The 27,522-nt window shown below is 37.7% G+C and overlaps 1 protein-coding gene across 1 annotated transcript in view; it reads left to right on the top strand.

Moving 5' to 3' along the window:
- Positions 1-8,416: 8,416 nt before the first annotated feature.
- The window catches only part of LOC149022377 (putative disease resistance protein At1g50180), a 42,994-nt gene continuing 23,888 nt past the window's right edge, over positions 8,417-27,522 (top strand). The window contains exons 1-2 of the mRNA XM_089150502.1: positions 8,417-8,701; positions 9,230-9,285. The gene's annotated coding sequence lies outside the window, so the exon portion shown is untranslated. The remainder of the gene's footprint in view (positions 8,702-9,229; positions 9,286-27,522) is intronic.

Consider the following 27,522-nt stretch of genomic DNA (forward strand, 5'->3'; position numbering starts at 1 on the left):
GTTTCACCGGTGGTCATCCGTGGAGTTCGGTATGACCACAACACACTTGGTTAGTCACCGACCCATCTCTCTTTCACTTGATTGAGCCTTAATTTTCTTCGACTCATAAATCATTGTGCAATTGGTAAGTTAAATTGTCAGTTACTCTAGGGATAGGCTCCGAAGACATACAATGCTCTATATCCTGATCTTTACGAAATATCTCGAATGTCGGGCTTTCAAATTGTGTGTTGTGGTCGGTCACTATAATTTTGGGCACTCCATGCCTATAAATAATGTAGTATGTAATAAAGTGTTCCATTTGGGTAGTAGTGATTGTTGCTAAGGGTTCTCATTCAACCCACTCTGTAAAGTAGTGAATAGCAGCCAACAAGTATTCTCTCCCCTCAAGGCCTTTGGCAGCTTGCCACTAGATCTATCCCCACATTGCAAAACATGTGGGACACAATATAGAGGTCAGTGGCCTTGTGAAACACTATAGTGTGCACTAGGCATTTATCACACTTCTAGACATAGGCCTTGGCATCTTCTTGCATGGTCGGCCAAAAATACCCCTTCCTCAGGGCTTTGTCTAGTGCCCTAGCCCCAATGTGTGCTCCGCACATTCCTTCATGTATCTCCTTGAGATTCTTTTTTGGTTCAGTAGGTCCCACACACCAGAGTAATGGTCTGGTGACCAATTTCTTATAGAGTAAACCACCTCTGATTGTGTACGAAGTTGCATGCTACTAAATAATTTGGGCTTCTTTCTTATCCTCAGTGAGTTGGTTGTTCTCTAGAAAACAAATGATCAACTCTGTCTAGCCGTGATTAACTTCTATTTGCATCTACTTGACTTCATAGGTGCTAAGGTTCTTGAGTTAACTCCTCTATGGCCAGGCCAAATAATGCCTCTGCCTGGTCATTTTGCTACTCTAAGTACTTATTGTACCAACAGGTTTGTGAAGTGATGCTTGTGCTGCTTTACCTTAGTTAGATATTTGGCCATCCTCATCTCCTTCGCTTCATATGCCTGGTTCACTTGGTTCACGACTAGCTGTGAATTGCTTCTGACCTCCAGATCTCGAACACTGAGTGCTGCAGCAAGTCAAAGTCCGACATGTAGTGCTTCACATTCAGCTTCATTGTTGGAGGCCTTGAATTTAAATCGAAGGACATACTTGATTACAAACCCTCTTGGACTTTGAAGGACTAAGCCTGCTTCACTGCCTTGTGCATTGCTAAAGTCATCTGCAGCTAGAACCCACCTTTGGATTTGCTCTGGGATGGTCTCGTCTCGTCCTATTCGTCCTAAGGATATTGAGTTTCAACGATAAAATCTACTAGGGCTAACTATTTGATGGCTGCCTGGGGTTGAAACTTGATTTGGTGCTCGCTAAGCTCAATTGCCTAGGTGAATAGTCGTCTGACCAAGTCTATTCGGTGCAAAAATCTTTTTTAATGGAAAGTTGGTTATCACAACTATAGGATAACACGGGAAGTATGGTAAGAGCTTTCGACTACCATCACTAGGGCTAGAGCTTGCTTATCGACCTCGGGGTGCCATGTCGAGGGCTAGAGCTTTCGACTGCATTAATCAATACATGACTTACATAATAAACAAGGTTCTCTATGGTACCCTCTTCTTGAACGAGCACAACACTAATGGCAATAGGTGAAGTGGTAAGGTAGAGCAGCAACTCCTTCTTGTTTGTTGGTCAGATGAGAAATAGAGGACTCACCAACCTAACCTTTAGTTTGTCAAAAGCTTTTAGGCACTCTTCATTCCAAACTTCTTCCTTTTGACCTGGTAGACATTTCAAAGCTTTAAAGAAGGGCAAACACTTCTCACCTGATTGAGCTTTAAATCTGTTTAAAGCTGCTACTTGAGCAATTAGGCACTAGATATTCGTGATGGTTCTTGGGGGTTGCATCTCCTGGGTGGCCTTGATCTTCTCTAGATTGGCTTTTATCCCTCTCTGAGACACAATGAAATCTAGGAATTTACCCAAAGAGGCCCCAAATGTGCACTTCTCTTGGTTCAACCTCATCCGATAGGTTTTGAGCACATCCAATATCTCTGTCAGGTCTGCAATGTGCTTCTTCTTGGCAACACTCTTCACCAACATGTCATCCACATAAAGCTCCATATTCTTTCCTATCTAGTTGATGAAGATCATATTGATTACTCTTTGGTAGGTCACCTTGGCATTCTTTAGCCCAAAGGGCATTACCTTATAGTAGTAGCAATCTTGATCAATCATGAATGTTGTATACTTCTCATTGTTAGGGGGATTTAGAATCTGGATGTACCTAGAATATGCCACCATTAAATTGAGCATCTTGTGGCGGATAGTTTCATCTATCAAAGGTCTATCCTGGAAGGGGGTAGAAGTATTTAGGACAAGCCTAGTTTAGGTCAATGTAATCGGTGCACATCCTCCACTTGTTGTTTTATCTATGCTGGGCATGTCTTTGGCCGACCATGCAAAGATGTCAAAATTGTCCTACAAGAACTTTGTCAATTTGGTATTGAAATCTGCTTCTTGTTTGGCACCAATCATCATGCCTTGATTTGGATCTTCAAAAATTAGCTGGATTTTCTCAAGTTTCTCCATCGGTTCTGCCCCCTGCATTGCTTCTTCATCCCGATCATCCCTTACTTCCACCATCATAGAGAAACTTGTGATGGCCCTCTTTTTCATGTAATTCACATAGCACTGCCAAGAAGCTCTCAAGTTGGAAATGCATTCTCCAATACCATTCTCTGTCAGGAACTTCATCTTGATATACTTGGGAGCTCCTACTTTTCTTGTCTAGATTCAATAGCTTCCAAAGTCGTCGTTTGCTTATGGCAACGGTCTAGCAAATCTCAGTATGTCTTGAGCATATCATACATAAGGTTTTTTAGCAAGCGACAGTGTGTGATACTTTGGTACATGGCATGGAATTCTATCTTCTCATCTAAGTTTTCGATTTGGATGGTTGCCTTGTTGAATTTAGATGCAAAGTCTCTAAGTCACTAATGTCCCAACTTTATTGAGAAGAGAATATCTTCCATTTTCTTAGTGTTTATCCCACTTTAGAATCGTGATATGAAAACTCGGCCGAGTTGGTCGAAATTGGAGATCAACCCATCCTTTAGGCCCAAGAACCACTGAGATGTAGGGCAGTTCAATGAAGCTAGGAAGGTACAACACAACATTACCTCGCTTATCTTATAAGAGGACATGATTGACTTGAAATGCATAATGTGTTGTCTTGAATCCTAAGTATTGTGCAACACTGTGAAGGTCAGGCATTTGAAGCCCTTGGGCATGTCAGCCTCCAAAATTGACAGGACAAATGGATCAAGATTGAACACAGAATACATGTCCTCCTTTATAGTGTCCTTGAGCCTCTTTAATTTTCATCTAGTTCTTCGAATCAGTGGACCACATAAGCAATTTTCCTACCATGCACCTCATGATTGCCCATCCCCTCTCGGTGATCGAATAGGTGGTTGGCCATCTCTCGCTATAGTTCTTTCACTACCTCGAAGGTCATCCCTTGCTCCATTGAGGGGAGGGTTCACATCTTGTACGTACACTCCCACACGTGCTCATGAGCTGGATCACCTGCCTTATCCATTTGTCCACCCTAACTTCTTTGAAGAAGTTGGGAGACTGGTCGGTTGGAGGTCGCCGGTCATCTTGGAGTTGTGATTCTCTATTCTCTTGCCTTCCACCCAATGAGTACTCAAGGCTCGGTGATGTAAGGTTTGGGCCTTGTGGTACACTGTGCTGTTGAATCCTGGTCCTCATCAATTCTTGTAGCTCTAGAATCTGTCTTTGCAAACTATCAAATTTATCCATTGTTACATACTAATTGGATGGTCTTGGGGGTAGATCGAGAGCGGAATCAGTCCACTCTTGCAATGTGGCCAATTGCAAGTTCACTTGCTGAGTAGTCTGGTTCTTGTGGTCATTGAGCTGGCTTCCTTCTTCAAGTCCAAATCTCAATGTCACCATGGCTTCTCGATTGATTTCCCACAAACAACACAAAAATTGTTGCTCCAAAAACCTAATTGCCCAACAAGCAAAGTAACCTACAAAACAATGTGCTTGGTCATTGTAGCCGAGGACCACCTCTAACAATCAAGTCAATGAGTGATCACAGCTTTAGAAGAATCAACTAGGTTGTTGAGCTCTGGGTAGTAAACAATAGATTTTAATGTGCAAATCTGATACTACCAATATGATAGGTTTATATAGGTGTTTGGATATTACCTTGCTTGTACAATCAATTGCACAAAATGCTTGTTGATCGTTTAATCTTGATCGTTTTTGTATTGAGTAGAAATGAAGTCCTTATTGGTCTTAATGACTAACTCCACCTTTCCTGTTTGACCAAGATTCCTTTCTGGAGTTCCAGGGAAGGTCAATTGCAGCTCTACTAGAGCCTATGGTTTATGTGCACGGCACGACCTTGTTCAATCGTGGTCTGACCATGTCGGTCTAGTTGCTTGTCTGGTAAGATCACATCAATCTTATTCTATAAACTCTAACATTCACATGTTTAGTGCTCCTATTATGTGGAGTTTCATATATACTCATCTTTTCTTTCCTCATAAAATTTTCAGATGCGTCGGCTCGAGAACATGGAGATAAAGAAGGTGATGAAGACCACTTTTGCAACTTCGACGTTGAAGATTTGGTCGGACATAAACAGTTTGACAACAAAAGAGATTTGTTGATTTTAAATTTTTTGTGTTATCTATCATTTGAACAATGTAAGGAGACTTACAAACTTTGTGAATGAATTGGTGACTTTTAGACTTTTGAATGTGAAAGCGTTAGTACATTGTTTATATTTTCATCTGTTTTGTTCCAGTTAAATGTTATGAATTTTCAAAGCAGGTATGCAACATGCAATCAAAGTACAAGCTATGACAAAATTTCCAAAAAAATAAAATTTCTATAATGCCTATGGACATACTAGACCTTAGGCAAAAATGCATGGTTACCTATTTTTTAGCCGACGACATTACTTTATACTGTCATTGAATACATGCTGCCCCAAGAGAGCAGAGCCATAGTCGTATATAATTCCCTCTAGAAAGCAGGGTTGCCGTAGGTTAAAATGTTAAAACTTATAGCGCTCATAATCCTTAGGGAGAAGTTCTCGACGACATTATTCTCGACCACTTCATGGTGAATTTAGTCTGTCGGCCATCAATTTTTTGCAACGGCCAAAATTAATTTGGCTACACATTTTGTCTGTAAGAAAAAAATGTGTCTCCTAGTGGTTTTGGTATGTTTTTACTATAGGAGGAATCCTAGTTAATTGGGTTTCAAACCACACAAAATGATTGCACTTTTAACCACAGAGGCATAATATATAGCAATTACTAAGGCAAGAGAAGAGGTTATTTGGCTTCAAAGGTTTATGGAAGATCCGAGAAGAGGGTAAGAGTAAAGCAAAATTATGGAGTGATAGCCAAAGTGCAATTCATCTTGCAAAGAATTCAGCATTTCATTTAAAAACAAAATATCTTCGGCAAAGACATCATTTCAAATGGTCAGTCCTGAAAAACTTAAAATTGATAAAATTAAGGGTAGCAAGAACCTTACATAACAATTTTAGAAACTTACCACTGCTACCGGGTGCAGGGATATCTGATGAACTGAATCGAGACAGCTGGCAAGTCGGATTGCTATGGGAAGGGAGAATTCAAGATGTACGAAAGGGACAGGAAGCTTCAGGACAAATGATGCAGCACTTGCTACAAGCTATTTGGGAAGTATTACAGGAAGCACGAGAACAGGACATGCAGCCCAAATATATATGGTGTGATTACCTAGGAGGGGACATCCTCACAACAGTTGGCAAAACATATCAGCTATCCCCCACTTTTTCCCCTATTTTGGCAAGGATTTCACCAATCACAACCAAATTAGAAGTATGTAATTTAAAACAGGATGCAGCAAGAACCTGGTTATTTAGCTTATCAGATGAACTTATAGGACTCAGATGTACGGAGACCATGTCTCATACGGGCTATAACCAACATATCTAAGTTTATATATATATTATTATCTTTATCATCAAAAAAAAAAAAAAGGGTGGTTAGTAGAGAGAAGTTGAGTTTTTACTCAACGGTGAACACTCTTCATTAATGGTCAAATCGGTCACCTGAGTGGAATTGATCTTTGAGTTGTGAACAGTTAAAAATTGTTTTCAAGTGGGAGATTGTTTGTTGGGTTATGACCAATTTTCTTGACATTTATTTTGAGGGTTCATTTGTGATAAGGACACGTCAAATGAATTTAAATTTGAAATTCATATGGATGGTGCACACGAGAAATTTATTGCAAACGGCCAAGGTCGCGTTAACCTAAAATTTTTTAAATTTTCATATTAGCCTTGGGCATTCGTTTTTCTGTATAAGGGCATTTTAATTTCAAATTGTCCAATTAAAGTAGGTTTTTCTTGTAACTATTTACAATCTCTTATAGAAATTAAGAAAAGTTGAGAGTGGAACAAGAACAGTTGAGTAGACTATAATTATGTTTTTCTTCCTTATAGTGAAACATTACGTGTCTAATGTAGAAGTAACATAACAGGGATGCGGAGGACTTGGTCCAACGTTGAAATTGAGTGATCTGGAATTGTCGGCCACATGATAAAAGTTGAACTGAATAATAAACATGCATTCATAAAGGAGAGTACGTAGGACCATTTTTGTTTTGGATTTGTATGAGTTTCTTCATTATGAGCTATCTCTTTATTTTCTGAAAAAGACACTGAAAGAGGGATCAAAATGTCCTATCAATAAAGTGAGGGGTTTATTGTTATGGTGATGCTAAATCACTACCTCACTAGGAAAGTCTCTTTTTCGTTTTTCTCTTGGATCCCATGCATGTCTCTTATCTCTAAGGAGGCTGTGGAAGTTTTGAGAGAGTTTCAACTTTGGTTAGGTGATTTATTAGAAAATTGACCCCTAAAATGTATCTATGCAATACTAATTCACACTAGAATCCAATGTAGTTGGATACACTTTCATGCTTGAATCCTCTTTTAAAAAGAATCTTATTTATTTAATTATTTTTAAGCTAAAATATGGATTAATTCATTGGAAACCTGTATCAGCTTTGAAATTCCATTTGAAGTTCATTAGCAATCCGTGATGCCTTTAATGATTGCAACGCAAATTAAGTCAGTGATTTACATTTATTTAAAGAGGCATATTCATATGCTATAAAGCATATCAGCCTAGAATAGAGAGGATTAAGTGTCGGCCACCACATTATAAAAGTTTCAATGGAATAATGCAGAGGGCCAGTGTTGCTTTGGATTTTTGTATGGATTTTTTCACTATGAGGTGTGCATTTTTTATTTTTGAAATTTCATTTGAAGTTCATTAGCATTCCATCATGACTTCAATGATTGCGAGGGGGTGTTAAGTGAGTCATTTACATTTATGTATAAATGCATTCATATGCTATAAAGTATAGCCGCTTCAGAGTATTTTCATAACGTGTTTTTCTTAGCTATACATGTGTTTATAAGTCAAACTGTCAAACGGTTGTTTACTTTCGTCTTTGGAAATGTTTAGTTTAGTATTTTTGTTTTAGTGGTTATAAACAGGTTGATAAAAAGAGGAACTGACACGCACCCTAGTTGAATGCCTGTAATGTGAGCCCCACCAAACCTGTCAAAACTGGGGTCATGACATTACTTTTTTCACTTTTATATTTTCTCAAAATATTAGAAAAACCTTGTATTATTTAGGTTTATTGTAACTCTATAGTCTTAACAATATTTGGATACTTTACCACATATTTAGGAGGAAACCTACTCTCCACCGCAAATTTAGAAGGGAGACTCGCTTGTATTCTATTTATTAATGCTTATTGATAAGCCACTCTTAAATGTGTGATATAAGAATGTATATATAGGGAGCAAAATCCTCTAACCATCCCAAGTCTAATTCACACACCCTTTTTTCCAGTTTCGTAATCCATGAACTCATTGGTTGTTGTTGTAATTACAATATTATTTCTAGGGTTTTACTGGAAGAGGCCATACCTTAGCTTAGGTGACTCTCTTTGATGTATCTATGACAGTCTAGTTGAGTTCTTCCCCTTGCTTTTGTATGTTTGTATCTAAACCTTGGGTTTCCATGAATTTATCCCTTTTTATGTCTTTAAATCTCAATGAATAAATTATTTTTACAAAATAAAAAATATGATATGAAAATTTTGAATTATTTACAATAACAAAACATATTCATCGTTTTAAAAAGTTGAAGCCCAAAACATTCTCTGTAATTATCACTGAAGGAAAACTAAAATCCTTTATTTTATTATTTTTTTGGCTCAATCTTCTGTGTTATTAACCACATGAAGTTCACGTGCTTGACAAAAGTATCCAATGCTTTTGAAAATTATCTGAGAGCTGTTCTCCACTGATATAAAGTTCATCATCATCATTCACTCCCATCTGGTTCGCACTTCAACTATCTTTCACAACTTCAGTATCCTTTTCTTTTCTGGGGAGTCTTTTGATTGAATGTTTTCAATTGAAGTTATCTTGGTGAAGTATTTAATTTGTTCAGTTCCCTTGAAAGAAAAAAGAGAAATTCTTACATCCACAGGAGAGCGGGATCTATTTTTGTCCATGACATTTATCCTTTCAGAGTTGTATAGTAGCTAGATCCAATGGGCTTGGTCTCTAGAAGGTCAGTGGAAGTAATGCCATCTTTAAATTCCCCAATTCATCTGATTTTTCTCTATAATCTTATTAGTATCTCTTGTATTTAACTGTGTTAATGAAATGAAGCTTTACTATTTATTTTGGCTTTATATTCTAAAATCTGTTGCTGGTTTAGTACTTCTGTTTCAGTTGTCAATTGATTAAATTACTCATTCTCAAGATGTGCAGGAATCATTTCAAACATTGCGGTTCTTTTCTTTTTTCTAAATAAAAAGGAAACTTTGTTTTTTAAGAGTATGATTTTGAGAATAATATTTTAAAGCATCATGTGAATACCATGTTTCATTTTTCAAATTTTGTCTGTGTAATTCTTCTTGTAAACTTTAGGTACTTTAAAACTAAGTGATTCTTCAGAAAAATCAGTAAAAACCGTTTGAAATTATTTCATGAAAACCTTGTTGTATGTATGAATTTTTTATTATTAACTTTTGTGGCTTTTTCTTGTCTATATTAAGCAGCACGTCAGTTATATCTACCTGTTACTTGGGTGCAGGCTGTAGATTCGCAAAATCTATAATTGCAAAAGAAAATTGAGGTGGCCGATATTCGGTAAGTGTTAGAAACTTTTTGGATTTTTCAATCATTTTATGACATTTACCCACAGCCAAGTGGATGACCTTAAGTTTTATTTCATGATTTATTTGTTTATTTGTATTTGCACCTTGATGAGAGTACTTTAGTCATTTTCACAATCTTATTATTTTTAATATTATAAATATTGTGAATGCTTTTTTAAGTATCAATGGTAGAGGTAATTAAGCATTCAAATGCGATTTTATATCTTTGTATATACTTTTGGCCTCTTGGCGCATAATGTAATTTTGACCATTGTTATCATTAGCAGTGTCAAAGGGTCAATTGAGCCAGGCCAACTTTGAATCCTAATCTTACCCTAGAGCTTGAAACTAAACCAAATTCAACCCTATCAGGGTTTTCAAATCCACAACTGTAACCCGACTTTGTCTGTCCTGATTAACCCTAACGCTAACATTAATTTTTAGTTGAAAATAAAATGGATGATACTATTGCCGTCAAGTAGAAATGAACCTATGACCTCTTTGTTGCAAGATGTGTGCTTTATCAACTAAACGAGGTTACATTGATATATATTTTTGACATTAAATAAATTTTGACTATAACTATAGTTAAACTTAACTAACATTACTTGATCTGACCTTGTCAGGGTTCATTATTTTGTAAAACGAGCTCACCCTGTCGGTTTGAAAAATTTGAGCTGAAACCAGGTCAGGCTCAGGATGGGCTTCGATCAGGGTTGAGTCAACGGGTTTTGTTGACAACCCTAGTCATCATGTTGACCTTATCCTTTGCCATTAAGGAAGAGAACAAGAGGTTCTCTCCCTAGTGGATCATTTAAGTTAAAGAGATAGAAAGAGAGATAGAAATGAGGCGATCTCTATGATTTTCACAAATTACGTCTAAGAAAAAAATTAGGCCGATTGTTAAAGAAATACAATTTTCAAAACAAAAAAGATTCTTCTTCTTTTTCTTTTACAAAGGGGCTTTATTAAGCCGGGGTTAGTATGCCTCAGCTAAAGAGCTAAAGTCGAACCCACGATCTCTTCACTAAAAGGTGTTGGTTCAAACCACTAGAACAAGAACAGCTTTGCATTGGTTGAAGAACTATGAATTTGAAGAATCGTATAAAAACGCATAATGACAATTACCTCCAACTTAGTTGACTAATGACACTTAGATCTCTTAATATGATAATGGCACATTCCTCTTCTTACCTGAAAAAATTGGTAATAACCTCCCAATCATCAACTTTATGTACCCCAGACACCCTCAAAGGTTAAAATACCCCTCAACGTAAAAGTACCTAAAAAAAAGGTACCCTTAGAAGGTCGTGGGCAAAGTAATTCCCATCTTCTTCCAAACATACCTCCCAACACTTACTGAGTTTTCTTCAACGCTCAACATTCCAGTCTGGTAAGTCAGGAACTATAACAGACGGATCGAGTTAGTGCTTGGCAATGCTAGGAAAAATTTCCTTGTGTAATCATTGAAAGCTGCCTTTGAGACTACATTAGCTGCAGACATATTTGCAGGCCAGACTTTCGTTTAATGCATGACCCCTTTCTTGAAATCCTTCAGAAACTCATTCAACAGTTTATCCAATCTCTCTTCAGTGAGACTGTCATCGATCACTTAACAATAGCATCTCCCTAATCCTTTTGAGACTGTAAAAATTAGTCTTCAGAAATTCTTGGAAGTAACTTGTAAGTATGAATCAGCTAGCATTTCCTTCCAATTGGGTGTCATCTTCAGTATTAGTAAAAGTAATTCAAAACTAATTATAGCCAAATCTATCATATTCTTCAAGCAAGAGACTTCAGATCCCTCTCTTGACGAACAACCAAGATCAAAGTCATATAACCTTGCCATCTACAGTTCTAGCGGCCCTTAAAGCATCAGCCTTTGCTATCGTTCCACTAATCCCTGTGTTATTTGTGGGCAGATATATGTTACTGATCTTTCATCATATGATGTACGGACCAACTCTCAACATATATAAAGACAAAGACGGTGGTAACTTCTAGAAATTTAATGTTAACATTAACAATATCTCAAGCTTCCAAAGTGGGTTTTGATGAAAGATCTAATCTTCTATTGAGACCTTTTATCTCTAGCTGTTAACACCACCGTGATTCCATTAATAGCTAATTGGCTGCTGCAAGCCTTTAAGTCCCTTCCCTTATTCCTTCCAGTAACCGCAATCGACCTTATAATCGCAATGGTTTACTAATAGGGGGTTTTATTTGGAATCAGTATTATTGGATTATTAATAAGATGGATGAAGGAAGACCTTCGCCCACTCTAGGATTGACCGTTAGGATTTTAACTATTAAGGTAAGTGAGTGCAGTTTGGGATTAACTTAAAAAACCATAGCAGTTAAGGATAATTTGAAGTTATAAAAAATTATAGCTAAGGAATTTATAAAAAAAAAATAATAATAATAATAATAACAAACGTGTCACTTTACAGGAGAAAGCCGACAGTAACACCATCAAAGATGTGATTTGAGGATTGAAGATAGAGCTGAACAAGTTACCACATTGCCAGATCTACCTCTTTACATACAAGGGTAAAAGTCTGTATTTCTACTAATTAACATCTAAAAGTCCATTAGCACCATAATAGGGGATAAACTTAATTGAAAAATATTAAACCATTGTCAAATTTTTAAATCCACTCTAACTTATTCTTCAAGTTCAAATACAAGTAAACAACCACGTACCCTAGTTTATCTTTCACTGGCAGCTTTTCACTTGAGTTAAAACTTTAAAAAAGAAAAAAAGAACGTATGATATTTACACTTTCATACATTCATTGTTGATAGGAGGATCAAAATAAATCCAATGATGTTATATGTTTCTCAATTATATCTCCTTTTTTCTATAGTAATACCTATTGTTTACTCATTGACTCAACCAAAATCTAAATAAAACATTATACTTGAGAATATTTAACATGTTCATCTCATTATATGCTAACATTTTTGAAAGTCATTCTAGGAGGGGTGAATAAGTCTGTTGGGGTAATTGTATTACAAATTCTTCAAACATATAAAAGTGAAATTGCAATACAATTGAGAGATGAAGATCTTTAGCAAATTTGAAGAGCTTGAAGTAGCAACCGAACGAACCACTGATTGATGAGGTTGAGTCACACCTTGATGCTGTCTTTAAGTTAAATGATGCACCCTACTACCAAGGGTTCTTCGCACCACCACCTCCAAGATAAAGCAACCTCCAACTAGAAGATGGAGGTAGTTCTTCTAGTCCCTTAAAGGAGCCAAAAGCTAGAGCACAACACTTAGACAACTCAAGAAAGAAATGAACTTTGTAAAAACAAATAATGTGAGTGAGGAGAGTCACAATAGCACACAATATGCAAGGAAGGGTTGGGTTTATATAGGCCCAAACCACACCTCCCCACAAGGGGAGAATCAATTCTCCACTAATGGAGAATCAATGGTTTGTCCCTCCTCCACTAATGTGAATAAACCCCCTTGACCTAACATCCCCACTACTTGGGGAAGTAACTCTCATATTCACTTCTTTGGAATGAATAGGCTTTAACCCATTCAAAGACCTTAACCCCCACTCATGGTAATGGCCATGAATGGTCATGAAGTTGAAATGAGAAATAAAGGTCAAGAGTTAGAATTTGAGTAATTCCACTATTCAAGTTAGTCCACCTCATCACCATGATCAAGACCTTTAAGACCCATGACCAATGTCATGAAGAGCCTCATAACCAAAGCCATGAAGGGCCTCCTTTAACCAAGGTCATGAAGGGCCTCCTTAACTCATGGCGCCTCATTACCATCCTTACCTCATGGTGCCTCATTACCACCCTTACCTCAAGGGTCCCACACACAAACAAAACAATTAAATAAAAGAAATGCAAAAACTAATTTTGAAACTTAATATATAGATAATATAGATTTTAATAAAAAACCTAACAATCCCCCACAAGTTTCAAAAATGCAAAAAATGACTCGTGTTGTGACTTTATTAGACACTAAAGGACACATCGTTGTAGGTGTCTTTCGGACTTGAACCTACACTAGGTCTAATGAGTCGCGCTACAAAGTACGGGTAGAGTCAGACTCCTTGAACCTTTCCTCATTAGTGTAGCTGACCGCCCCATCATCCATGTCCTAAAGGTCGACTTTTGGAGCTACCTTTTACACTACACATTGGACTTTTGAACCGGCCATGTCCCTTATCTTGGATTCATGAATGTTTAGAGCACTCGCCTATAAGTTCTCATTAGTGGCGGCCAAACCACCTACACCCACTTAGGTTAGTCTCTGATGTGCACCACAACTAACACACCCCCACATTCCTTGGGATTAGACTAATTAAGAGCTTCGCTCAACCTTACCCTTGTGGTAGTACTATTACCTTCATCTACACCCTAGAATGGAATAATTATAAATGGTAGTACTGAACCGGTCTTCCCATGACTTCGTTTGTACCCCTTGAACCTAATTCAGGTATTTAGCCTCTTCACATAGGTAGGGTATCCATCATGTGACCCGAGGATAAGGCATTAACCCCATTCCTGTAGATGCAATACACAAGTTTTTGACAGACATAGCCTTTGTGAACATGTCAGCTTGATTCCTTTCTGACTTCACATAATCGATAGCTATCATTCCTTCATCTATGTACTGTCGCACAAGATTGTGTCTAAGGCGTATATGCCTCCTTTTACCATTGTACACCTTATTCTTGGCTAAGTGAATAGCCGCTTGGTTATCACAATGTAGTGATACCGATGGCGTCGGTTTTTCCCACAATGGTATATCCGCCATTAAACTTCTAAGCCATTCGGCTTCTGTTCCTGCCTTCTCTAAAGCTATGAATTCAGCTTCCATGGTAGAACCTGTTCCACATGATTGCTTTGTGGACTTCCAAGAGATTGCACCACCTGCTAGTGTAAACACATACCCACTAGTGGCTAAGGATTCGTTTGTATCCGAAATCCAATTAGCATCGCAATAACCTTCTAAAACTGTTGGTTTACCACTATAGTGTAAACTATAGTCTATAGTACCTTTTAGGTACCTTAGTAATCTATCAATTGCACTCCAATGCTCTTTACTTGGATTTTGAGTATGTTGACTCAACTTTCCTACCGCAAGAGCAATATCCGGACGTGTACAATTCATAAGATATGAAACTGAACCAATGAATTGTGCATACCTTTTCTGGTTCACTGGTTCACCCAAGTTCCTTTTCAAATGACATCCCACCTCAAAAGGTGTTTTGACTGCTGAAAGTTCATGGTAGCCATACTTTGTAAGTATGTTTTCCACATAACGAGCTTGAGATAGTGAAATACAATTCCCTTGTTTGATGATCTTGATCCCAAGAATCATATCAGCTTCCCCTAAGTCTTTTGTGTCAAAATTAGACATCAAAATATGCTTAGTTTGATTCACTATTGCCAAGCTTGTCCCCATTATCAACATATCATCTACGTATAATAGAATAAATACGCCTTTACCACCGTGAAACTTGCTATATAAGCACCTTTCGGCATTGTTGATGATAAAACCATTTGAAATTAGAGCCTTGTCTAATTTTTCATGCCATTGCTTAGGCGCTTGCTTCAATCCATATAAGGATTTTCGAAGCTTGCAAACTTTTTGCTCTTGTCCTTTTACAATACAACCTTCTGGTTGTTTTATGTAAATTTCCTCTTCTAAATCACCATTTAGAAAAGCAATTTTTACATCCATTTGATGGATGACCAAGTTATGTATTGACGCAATTGCCAACATAACTCTTATTGAGGCAATTCTTGACACAGGGGCAAATGTGTCAAAATAATCGATGTTTTGTTTTTGCCTAAATCCCTTGACAACAAGTCTAGCTTTGAAACGATCAAGGGACCCATCACTTTTTAACTTCTTTCGAAATATCCACTTGGTCTCCAAAGTTTTAGAGCCAATTGGTAAATCTACCAATTCCCAAGTATTATTCGCCAAGATTGAATCAAGTTCACTCTTGGTTGCCTCCTTCCAAAAGATGGCATCTAGTGATGTGATAGCCTCTTTATAATTAAGAGGATCCTTATCTACCAAGTAAACAAGCCACTCATCATCGTTATATTTGGGTCTTTTGAGTCGTTTGCTTGTTCTTGATTGATTTCCATCACTAATACCCAATTGATTGATATTCTCTTCAATTGGATCCAACTCCCCATTGATCAATTGGCTCTCCTTACTTATAGGTAAGGCGGAGTTAAAGGGGAAAATTCTTTCAAAGAACTCAACGTCCCTTGATTCTATGATGCTATTTGGTTCAATAACATCATCCATGGATTTAATTACCATGAATCGGTATGCCGTGCTATTTATTGCATACCCCAAGAACACACAATCACATGTTTTGGGACCTAGTTTCCTTTTCTTGGAATCCGGTAATAACACCTTTGCCAAACAGCCCCAAACACGTAAATGTTTTATACTTGGTTTTCTACCAAACCATTTTTCAAATGGAACCATACCGGTCTTGTTATATGGGATTCTATTTAATAGATAACATGAAGTCAACATGGCTTCCCCCCACATATCAAGTGGTACATTAGAACTCAACAACATGGAGTTCATCATCTCTTTAAGAGATCTATTTTTCCTTTCCGCTACCCCATTTGATTCCGGTTGGTAAGGAGCGGTCGTTTCATGGATAATTCCATTTTCCTCACAAAACTTATCAAGATTAAAATACTCAGTCCCTCTATCGGTTCTAAGTCTTTTAATCTTCTTGCCAAGTTGATTTTCAACTTCCGTTTTGTAAGATATAAATGCCTTTCCGGCCTCATCCTTTGATTTGAGCAAATAAATCATGGTATATCTAGAATAATCATCTATGAAGGTGATAACATAATTGTTTCCTCCCCTTGACTCATATGACTTATAGTCACATAAGTCACTATGGATCAATTCCAAGAGATCACTCTTTCTATCCATAGTCTTGTGAGGCATTTTGGTTAACTTAGCCTCCACACAAGTTTTACACTTGTCCTTGGGAGATTCCACCTTTTCGGTGATCATCCCTAACTTGCATAGTTTGGTGATATATTTTACACTACTATGACCTAACCTACCATGCCACAAATCAAAAGAATTAGACGAAACAACAAAGTAAGCGAGAAGAGGTACTAGCCTTTTCAATTACAACATTGGAAATACTAAGTACAAACAATCCCTCACTAAGATATCCCTTTCCCACAAATACATTGTTTTTAGTGATAATTGCCTTATCACTTTCAAAAGCCAACTTCATTCCTACTTTATTAAGCAAAGGAATTGAAATTAAATTTCGCCTAATATCCGGCACATGGAGAACATTGGTGAGAACAATAGTTTTTCCCGAAGTAAGTTTCAAAGTCACCTTACCTTTTCCCTTAACAGGAGCACTTTGGGAGTTTCCCATAAATACCTTTTCATCATTTGAGCCCATGGAATAGGAGGAAAACATCTTGAGATCACCACAGATATGTCTTGTAGCACCGCTATCCAACACCCAATCCTTTGGTTTTTCAACCAAATTGGCTTCTGTGATCAAAGCTACAAACACATCATCTTCAACTAGGTTCACCTTTTCAACTTTTTTCTTCTTGAACCTACAATCTTTCTTAAAATGGCCAACCTTTCCACAAACAAAACAAGTCAGTTTCTTCTTCTTAGAAGACTCATCATATTCTTGATGACTTTTCCTCTTCTTGTTTTGCTTGTTGGTTTCCACCAAGTTCGCTTTTAGGCGACTTTCTCCAAGGTCTTTTTCACCTTTGTCTTTGAACCGGTTCCTTTCTTCAATCTTGATCCTTACAACCAACTGGTCTAAGGTCAATCCTGTCTTCTTATGTTTCATAGACATCTTGAAAGCATTCCATGTAGGTGGAAGTTTCTCAATCAAGGCACCGGTTACAAATTCTTCAGGTAAGACCATTTTCTCTTTTGCTAGTTTCCCAACCACAATTTGAAATAAATCAGTTTGGGTTGATATTGTGTCACTATCTTTCATAGTAAAATTTAGAAAGCTAGCCACCAAGTGTTTCTTTGAACCAGCATCTTCAAGAGAATACTTTTTAACCAAAGCATCCCAAATCGAATAAGCATATTCTAAGGAACTATACACATGGTATAAGTCATTAGATAATGCATTCAGAATTCGATTCTTGCATTGGTAGTCCGCTTGAATCCAAGCCACCCTTTTGCCCTCCTTAACAGGATCAATACTTTTTTCTGGCATGGGTTCAGTCAAGGCAAATGCCACCCCAATTTGGGCTAAGGCAAATAGCAACATTTGCCTCCACCTTTTGAAGTTTTGACCTCCAAACTGTTCGATTTTGTCGAACTCAGTGACAATCCTCATCTTACCCAAATCCGGGATAAGATCTGTCACTGTTGTAATTACATTAGTGGGGATTGAATCATGAGTAGCAAGGAATGGATATCTCATACCATCTATGGCAACGAAAGTGTCGTCACCTTGTTTGTTGACATTACCTTCAACGGTATTGTTTGAAGGATCTCCTCCGGTGTTAATTCCATCAACAACCTCAATGTTGTTGTCTCCGTCTTTGTTGAAGTCGCCATCTCCAAGACTTGCCATTGGATCTTCCAAATCAATTACCTTAAACTTGTTGTTGTAATTGTATTACAAATTCTTCAAACATACAAAGATGAAATCGCAATACAATTGAGAGATGAAGATCGTCTTTAGCAAATTTGAAGAGCTTGAAGTAGCAACCGAACGAACCACTGATTGATGAGGTTGAGTCACACCTTGATGCTGTCTTTAAGGTAATTGATGCACCCTACTACCAAGGGTTCTTCGCACCACCACCTCCAAGATAAAGCAACCTCCAACTAGAAGATGGAGGTAGTTCTTCTAGTCCCTTAAAGGAGCCAAAAGCTAGAGCACAACACTTAGACAACTCAAGAAAGAAATGAACTTTGTAAAAACAAATAATGTGAGTAAAGAGAGTCACAATAGCACACAATATGCAAGGAAGGGTTGGGTTTATATAGGCCCAAACCACACCTCCCCACAAGGGGAGAATCAATTCTCTACTAATGGAGAATCAATGGTTTGTCCCTCCTCCACTAATGTGAATAAACCCCCTTGACCTAACCTCCCCACTACTTGGGGAAGTAACTCTCATATTCACTTCTTTGGAATGAATAGGCTTTAACCCATTCAAAGACCTTAACCCCCACTCATGGTAATGGCCATGAATGGTCATGAAGTTGAAATGAGAAATAAAGGTCAAGAGTTAGAATTTGAGTGATTCCACTATTCAAGTTAGTCCACCTCATCACCATGATCAAGACCTTTAAGACCCATGACCAATGTCATGAAGAGCCTCATAACCAAAGCCATGAAGGGCCTCCTTTAACCAAGGTCATGAAGGGCCTCCTTAACTCATGGCGCCTCATTACCACCCTTACCTCATGGTGCCTCATTACCACCCTTACCTCAAGGGTCCCACACACAAACAAAACAATTAAATAAAAGAAATGCAAAAACTAATTTTGAAACTTAATATATAGATAATATAGATTTTAATAAAAAACCTAACAAAGTCGGGCTAGTAGATATTGCCTTTTTGAAATAAATATGTACAAAAATACAATTTAAATAGAGAACCAAAATAAGGCAAAGCACATCAAAAAAAAAATTTATAATGGTTTGACTCAACAGAGATTAATGTACTTTTCATACCACCTTTCTAACCATAAAGTGACATCTACTATGAGTCCCTTTCCATATAGTAAGTGGGGAAACAACACCTTTACAAAAATCGGTCTACAAAAGGTACCTTCACAATTTTTGATCTAGGAACACCACCTTTACAAAAATCAGTCTATGAAGGGTACCTCACAATCTTGATCCAGGGTAAGATTTATTCTTGTATCTTTACCCTAAATCCAGTTCAGAAACTTAATACATGTCATTCTACAAATCCTTGTCTCAATGCAATCATGAGAGTGAATGCCCAAAAGATCTCCTTACTTCTTCTCCTCTTCATGTTGCCTTAGGAAGACCTCCTTGACTTCAAGACTTTAAGCTTTAATTGTAGAGCAAAGGAACTCCAAGGGGCTTTGGGATTCAATTGGAGACAGGCTATATAAGCTAATGTAAGCCTATTATGTTTGTTAATTGTGATTATAAATGTCACTAAGACCCCTATTTACACCCAAAAGTTGGGTTTGAATTGGGCCCTAAAAGACAGTCAAATTTTGAAGCTATTGGTTAACCTATATACTTTGTAGGGTTGAAATAGGGATAGTTGGGCTAGGCTTTTTTCAAATCCAATCTTGGCCCTAAATGTTTATAGGTAAGCCCATTCCCACTTTGACCCTGACTCAGGGTCTAAGATTTTGTCCTTGACTCTAAATCCTAATGTGTTAAGCCTGTCTTGTCCCACCCTAATTGTCCCAAATGTGTCGAGATAGGATTGGTTGGCCATGTCCCTGACCTTAGCCCTACCCTAGCATCTCTCTGATATGAAAAATAGAGTTTTTATTTTACTTGTGGTCCACTTAGTCGGGGGTCAAAGTCTTAAGTGAAAAAAATTATTGGTGTCCCAATTCCAAGTGTTGGTTATTCACTCCAAAATTGTTGGTTATCCACTGCTAGAGAATCCCTTCACCCACCTTGCCGGAGACCACCACACCTCCTCCCCAAAAAAAAATACAATTGCCACCACCTTCCTCGACAAAAATCACCCACACCCCAAAAAAAAATGAACCACAGATTGAAAATCTCAGAATTTCTTTACCATTACCTCGTAAGCCTTCAGTAGAATCTATTGTTCTTGAATTTCAGCAGCTAAATAGGAGTCCTGAGGAGAAATAGAAATAGGTTTTGATTGTTCCCCGTGTAAGAGCGCTTGAGTTCAAAGAAGTTCTTGAGTTTTGCACTCACAAGTTTGTCAAGCATCTCATAAGTTTTGTGAATAAATTACCCAATACCCGATTCGTACTAGATGGACCAAGCTTAACCAGTGGTTTGAATTGAATATCAGATCAACCCAAAAGCCATACAAAGATCTAATATAACCATCGGTTCTATGACACTCAATTGACAGCTGAGAGAAGGTAGAGTCAGAAAGAAATCTATAAATAGGGTTGAGACTTATGCAGAAGGTAAGACATTCAAATTCACTAAAAAACTACTTGTATCTTCCCGCTCTAGACACGTTCAAACATTTCTTAAGGTCTTAGGAGCTCTGTAACCCTAATCCTTCGATGCTCACTGACTTGATCGTCGGAGACGGAATACCGATCCAATTGATCAGCTCCGTTTATAACAATTCCTCTTGAGCATTGCAATAAGAGTGGATTCATGACCAGATCGAACTAGATTTGAAAAGTTTGGTGTCATTTGCGGTTCATAACCCCCGGGGAAATCTGTACCAAGAATAAGCCAGGCTGATTCGCTTTTTAAAGTTATTGTCTTTGAGAAATTCCTTAATTAGACTATTGAAATTCATCTGGTATATTTGACCTTATCATTAAGCATCCTTCCAGATAATTCCAAAGCTTTCTGATGTTGGCATGATCTCACAAACCCATTAATGAATATATTGTGGATAACAACACTAGGTTTTGATCGATTAATTTGCACAATATTCTCAAAAGCAACCAATACCTCCTCCAACCGCCAAATCACCCAAATCTATGGTCAGAATTGATGACGAATCTGAAGATGGGTTCCGTCCTAGGGCAGTAAAAGATTCCATCGGAATCCGAACATGGGTTTGATATCATGAGAGCAACTTCAGTACCCCGATCATGTTACAAACGGTCTAGATCTGATTAAAATTGAGATCTTGATTGAAATTTCGATCTCAACTGTTCGTTTCTCAAAAGTGTGAAATCACACTTTTCATAAATGGACAATCGAAATTGCTACGAATGTTGCGCAATTATTGCAGAGCACCCAAGCAATTTCTCTGATATCAAATCTTTTGGGACAAATTTGAAATCATCAAATGTGTCATAGCTAGGGTTTTGATCGTCCACTCATAAGTATTGAGGTCACAATCGAAAGAATCAATCTCAGATAGTGGTGGGTGATTTCTAGTGGTGGTGGTGGTCTCTAGTAGTGGTGAGCATTTTTCGTCAATGTCTAGAAAGAAGATGGGTGAGGGGCTAATCCCTTCACCCAGCTAATGGTTGAGCATAAAATTACACAATGGTGGGGGTATTATGGTCATAGCACTACACATAAGGGCAAAATACTCATTTCAATTTCAAATTTTGAATTAGTATACATAATAAAGGTTATTCTCTAATGGTGGGTAATCAGTAATTTTGGAATTGGGTCAAATTGTGTCATTATTAATTTGTTTTACACTTAAAGGACGGTGCCTAGAGTTTCACCCCACTAAAATGGCCCCCGTAAAATCTAGAGAAAGAAAAATCTTAACTAAATTGAAACTGAGATAGCCAATCAAATAATGAAACTTCCTTAATGAAGACTCTTACAAATTTTAAAAATAAAGAATTAAAGGAAAAAAATATAACAAACTTCAAAGTTATTGTTATTAAATCTAGTATGATAATATTTCACTAGATGCATACAATAGAAAAATAGGACCTTTATAATCTAAGCTTTCATTAAATCCACACCATTTGATATAAATAAATAAACAACCAAGGTCCGAAATGTCGGACTATGTGGCTGGCGACACCACCGACATGACGACATTTTGGTGACTTTTTGGCAGGGTGTCAATTAAAATTCGACCCCTGGTTTTGGTGGTATTTAGGGTCGTTTGGGCTTGAATTTGTTGTGTAGCTTAATTTGAGGCCAACAAACATACTGGGAACATTATTTTGGCTTGAAACATCACTTAATCTAAAGTTTTTGATTGGCACATATCCGGCTATATGTTGGCACTGGAAGTTTGGAAAACTCATATAAACTAATGTAAACATGCAAAGAGAACATAAATACACAACTAGTGAAGAGAAGTATTAAAGTTTACAATTCATTACCCAATTATGTTGAGTATGGCTCATGCTTCATATTCTGTTGCCGATAGACATGGCAGTCCCGCTCCCCAGTGAGTCTGTAGAGATCTTATATCACTTTGGCAAAAATAGAATGAAAAATGGTGAAAAACCAAATGAAAATTTGTTAAATATGGTGAATTTGGCAATATGTGTCAAAATTTGGTATTGTACGTACCGAACCGGATTTCTTCAGTGCGGTTCTGGTTTCAAGTACTCATATCGTTGGTATGTACCGAAACCGTACTGAATTGGTACCGTATCAAATTAAGGGATATAAATGTAATTTTGCAATTAAAACACTTTACCTTTACCGTATCAAACTGGATTGAGATGATGCTGGAGTTGGGAGTTCGTTAGAGTTTGCAAGGAGATCTAACTTGGATATTGACGAACTTGATGGATGGATCAAATATACTGTGATGACACATGTAGATGGTCCCAAAAATTAGGTAGGACCCTTCTATAGTATAGAATAAGAATTAGCATAGAGCTTGGGCTTTTAGGGCCTTGGTTTTGCTTCCGAAACAAAAGTTCCAGGGGCTGGTTGACTGGCCTGGTTGCCCCAAGTGACCAGCCTGGTTCCATAAAAAAATGGCAATTTTTGAAATTTGATTTTTGAAGCCCTATTTAATGTTTTTTCGATCTAAAACGTGCCATTATAATATGAAGTCATCAAAGAACGTCAGTGCTCGTTGAAGACCACTCCGCAAAGGTGAAAGATAGTGTGGAGAGCATCCGAGAAAGTTTTATGTTGTTGTAATTGTATTACAAATTCTTCAAACATACAAAGATGAAATCGCAATACAATTGAGAGATGAAGATCGTCTTTAGCAAATTTGAAGAGCTTGAAATAGCAACCGAACGAACCACTGATTGATGAGGTTGAGTCACACCTTGATGCTGTCTTTAAGGTAATTGATGCACCCTACTACCAAGGGTTCTTCGCACCACCACCTCCAAGATAAAACAACCTCCAACTAGAAGATGAGGTAGTTCTTCTAGTCCCTTAAAGGAGCCAAAAGCTAGAGCACAACACTTAGACAACTCAAGAAAGAAATGAACTTTGTAGAACAAATAATGTGAGTGAGGAGAGTCACAATAGCACACAAAATGCAAGGAAGGGTTGGGTTTATATAGGCCCAAACCACACCTCCCCACAAGGGGAGAATCAATTCTCCACTAATGGAGAATCAATGGTTTGTTTCTCCTCCACTAATGTGAATAAACCCCCCTTGACCTAACCTCCCCACTACTTGGGGAAGTAACTCTCATATTCACTTCTTTGGAATGAATAGGCTTTAACCCATTCAAAGACCTTAACCCCCACTCATGGTAATGGCTATGAATGGTCATGAAGTTGAAATGAGAAATAAAGGTCAAGAGTTAGAATTTGAGTAATTCCACCATTCAAGTTAGCCCACCTCATCACCATGATCAAGACCTTTAAGACCCATGACCAATGTCATGAAGGGCCTCCTTTAACCATGGTCATGAAGGGTCTTCTTTACTCATGGTGCCTCATTACCACCCTTACCTCATGGTGCCTCATTACCACCCTTATCTCAAGGGTCCCACACACAAACAAAACAATTAAATAAAAGAAATGCAAAAACTAATTTTGAAACTTAATATATAGATAATATAGATTTTAATAAAAAACCTAACAATCCCCCACAAGTTTCAAAATTGCAAAAAAGGACTCGTGTTGTGACTTTATTAGACACTAAAGGACACATCGTTGTAGGTGTCTTTCGGACTTGAACCTACACTAGGTCTAATGAGTCGCGCTACAAAGTACGGGTAGAGTCAGACTCCTTGAACCTTTCCTCATTAGTGTAGCTGACCGCCCCATCATCCATGTCCTAAAGGTCGACTTTTGGAGCTACCTTTTACACTACACATTGGACTTTTGAACCGGCCATGTCCCTTATCTTGGATTCATGAATGTTTAGAGCACTCGCCTATAAGTTCTCATTAGTGGCGGCCAAACCACCTACACCCACTTAGGTTAGTCTCTGATGTGCACCACAACTAACACACCCCCACATTCCTTGGGATTAGACTAATTAAGAGCTTTGCTCAACCTTACCCTTGTGGTAGTACTATTACCTTCATCTACACCCTAGAATGGAATAATTATAAATGGTAGTACTGAACCGGTCTTCCCATGACTTCGTTTGTACCCCTTGAACCTAATTCAGGTATTTAGCCTCTTCACATAGGTAGGGTATCCATCATGTGACCCGAGGATAAGGCATTAACCCCATTCCCTGTAGATGCAATACACAAGTTTTTGACAGACATAGCCTTTGTGAACATGTCAGCTTGATTCCTTTCTGACTTCATATAATCGATAGCTATCATTCCTTCATCTATGTACTGTCGCACAAGATTGTGTCTAAGGCGTATATGCCTCCTTTTACAGTTGTACACCTTATTCTTGGCTAAGTGAATAGCCGCTTGGTTATCACAATGTAGTGATACCGATGGCGTCGGTTTTTCCCACAATGGTATATCCGCCATTAAACTTCTAAGCCATTCGACCTCTGTTCTGCCTTCTCTAAAGCTATGAACTCAGCTTCCATGGTAGAACCTGTTCCACATGATTGCTTTGTGGACTTTCAAGAGATTGCACCACCGGCTAGTGTAAACACATACCCACTAGTGGCTAAGGATTCGTTTGTATCCGAAATCGAATTAGCATCGCAATACCCTTCTAAAACTGTTGGTTTACCACTATAGTGTAAACTATAGTCTATAGTACCTTTTAGGTACCTTAGTAATCTATCAATTGCACTCCAATGCTCTTTACTTGGATTTTGAGTATGTTGACTCAACTTTCCTACCGCAAGAGCAATATCCGGACGTGTACAATTCATAAGATATGAAACTGAACCAATGATTTGTGCATACCTTTTCTGGTTCACTGGTTCACCCAAGTTCCTTTTCAAATGACATCCCACCTCAAAAGGTGTTTTGACTGCTGCAAGTTCATGGTAGCCATACTTTGTAAGTATGTTTTCCACATAACGAGCTTGAGATAGTGAAATACGATTCCCTTGCTTGATGATCTTGATCCCAAGAATCATATCAGCTTCCCCTAAGTCTTTTGTGTCAAAATTAGACATCAAAATATGCTTAGTTTGATTCACTATTGCCAAGCTCGTCCCCATTATCAACATATCATATACGTATAATAGAATAAATACGCCTTTACCACTGTGAAACTTGCTATATAAGCACCTTTCGGCATTGTTGATGATAAAACCATTTGAAATTAGAGCCTTGTCTAATTTTTCATGCCATTGCTTAGGCGCTTGCTTCAATCCATATAAGGATTTTCTAAGCTTGCAAACTTTTTGCTCTTGTCCTTTTACAATACAACCTTCTGGTTGTTTTATGTAAATTTCCTCTTCTAAATCACCATTTAGAAAAGCAGTTTTTACATCCATTTGATGAATGACCAAGTTATGTATTGATGCAATTGCCAACATAACTCTTATTGAGGCAATTCTTGACACAGGGGCAAATGTGTCAAAATAATCGATGTTTGGTTTTTGCCTAAATCCCTTTACAACAAGTCTAGCCTTGAAACGATCAAGGGACCCATCACTTTTTAACTTCTTTCTAAATATCCACTTGGTCTCCAAAGTTTTAGAGCCAATTGGTAAATCTACCAATTCCCAAGTATTATTCGCCAAGATTGAATCAAGTTCACTCTTGATTGCCTCCTTCCAAAAGATGGCATCTAGTGATGTGATAGCCTCTTTATAATTAAGAGGATCCTTATCTACCAAGTAAACAAGCCACTCATCATCGTTATATTTGGGTCTTTTGAGTCGTTTGCTTGTTCTTGATTGATTTCCATCACTAATACCCAATTGATTGATATTCTCTTCAATTGGATCCAACTCCCCATTGATCAATTGGCTCTCCTTACTTATAGGTAAGGCGGAGTTAAAGGGGAAAATTCTTTCAAAGAACTCAACGTCCCTTGATTCTATGATGCTATTTGGTTCAATAACATCATCCATGGATTTAATTACCATGAATCTGTATGCCGTGCTATTTATCGCATACCCCAAGAACACACAATCACATGTTTTGGGACCTAGTTTCCTTTTCTTGGAATCCGGTAATAACACCTTGGCCAAACAACCCCAAACACGTAAATGTTTTATACTTGGTTTTCTACCAAACCATTTTTCAAATGGAACCATACCGGTCTTGTTATGTGGGATTCTATTTAATAGATAACATAAAGTCAACATGGCTTCCCCCCACATATCAAGTGGTACATTAGAACTCAACAACATGGAGTTCATCATCTCTTTAAGAGATCTATTTTTCCTTTCTGCTACCCCATTTGATTCCGGTTGGTAAGGAGCGGTCGTTTCATGGATAATTCCATTTTCCTCACAAAACTTATCAAGATTAAAATACTCAGTCCCTCTATCGGTTCTAAGTCTTTTAATCTTCTTGCCAAGTTGATTTTCAACTTCCGTTTTGTAAGATATAAATGCTTTTCCGGCCTCATCCTTTGATTTGAGCAAATAAATCATGGTATATCTAGAATAATCATCTATGAAGGTGATAACATAATTGTTTCCTCCCCTTGACTCATATGACTTATAGTCACATAAGTCACTATGGATCAATTCCAAGAGATCACTCTTTCTATCCATAGTCTTGTGAGGCATTTTGGTTAACTTAGCCTCCACACAAGTTTTACACTTGTCCTTGGGAGATTCCACCTTTTCGGTGATCATCCCTAACTTGCATAGTTTGGTGATATATTTTACACTACTATGACCTAACCTACCATGCCACAAATCAAAAAAATTAGACGAAACAACAAAGTAAGCAGAAGAGGTACTAGCCTTTTCAATTACAACATTGGAAATACTAAGTACAAACAATCCCTCACTAAGATATCCCTTTCCCACAAATACATTGTTTTTAGTGATAATTGCCTTATCACTTTCAAAAGCCAACTTCATTCCTACTTTATTAAGCAAAGGAATTGAAATTAAATTTCGCCTAATATCCGGCACATGGAGAACATTGGTGAGAACAATAGTTTTTCCCGAAGTAAGTTTCAAAGTCACCTTACCTTTTCCCTTAACAGGGGCACTTTGGGAGTTTCCCATAAATACCTTTTCATCATTTGAGCCCATGGAATAGGAGGAAAACATCTTGAGATCACCACAGA

Source organism: Hakea prostrata, chromosome 3, assembly GCF_041222555.1.
Source record: "Hakea prostrata isolate BN-2017 chromosome 3, UWA_Hpros_2, whole genome shotgun sequence".
In the NCBI taxonomy this organism is placed as follows: Eukaryota; Viridiplantae; Streptophyta; class Magnoliopsida; order Proteales; family Proteaceae; genus Hakea; species Hakea prostrata.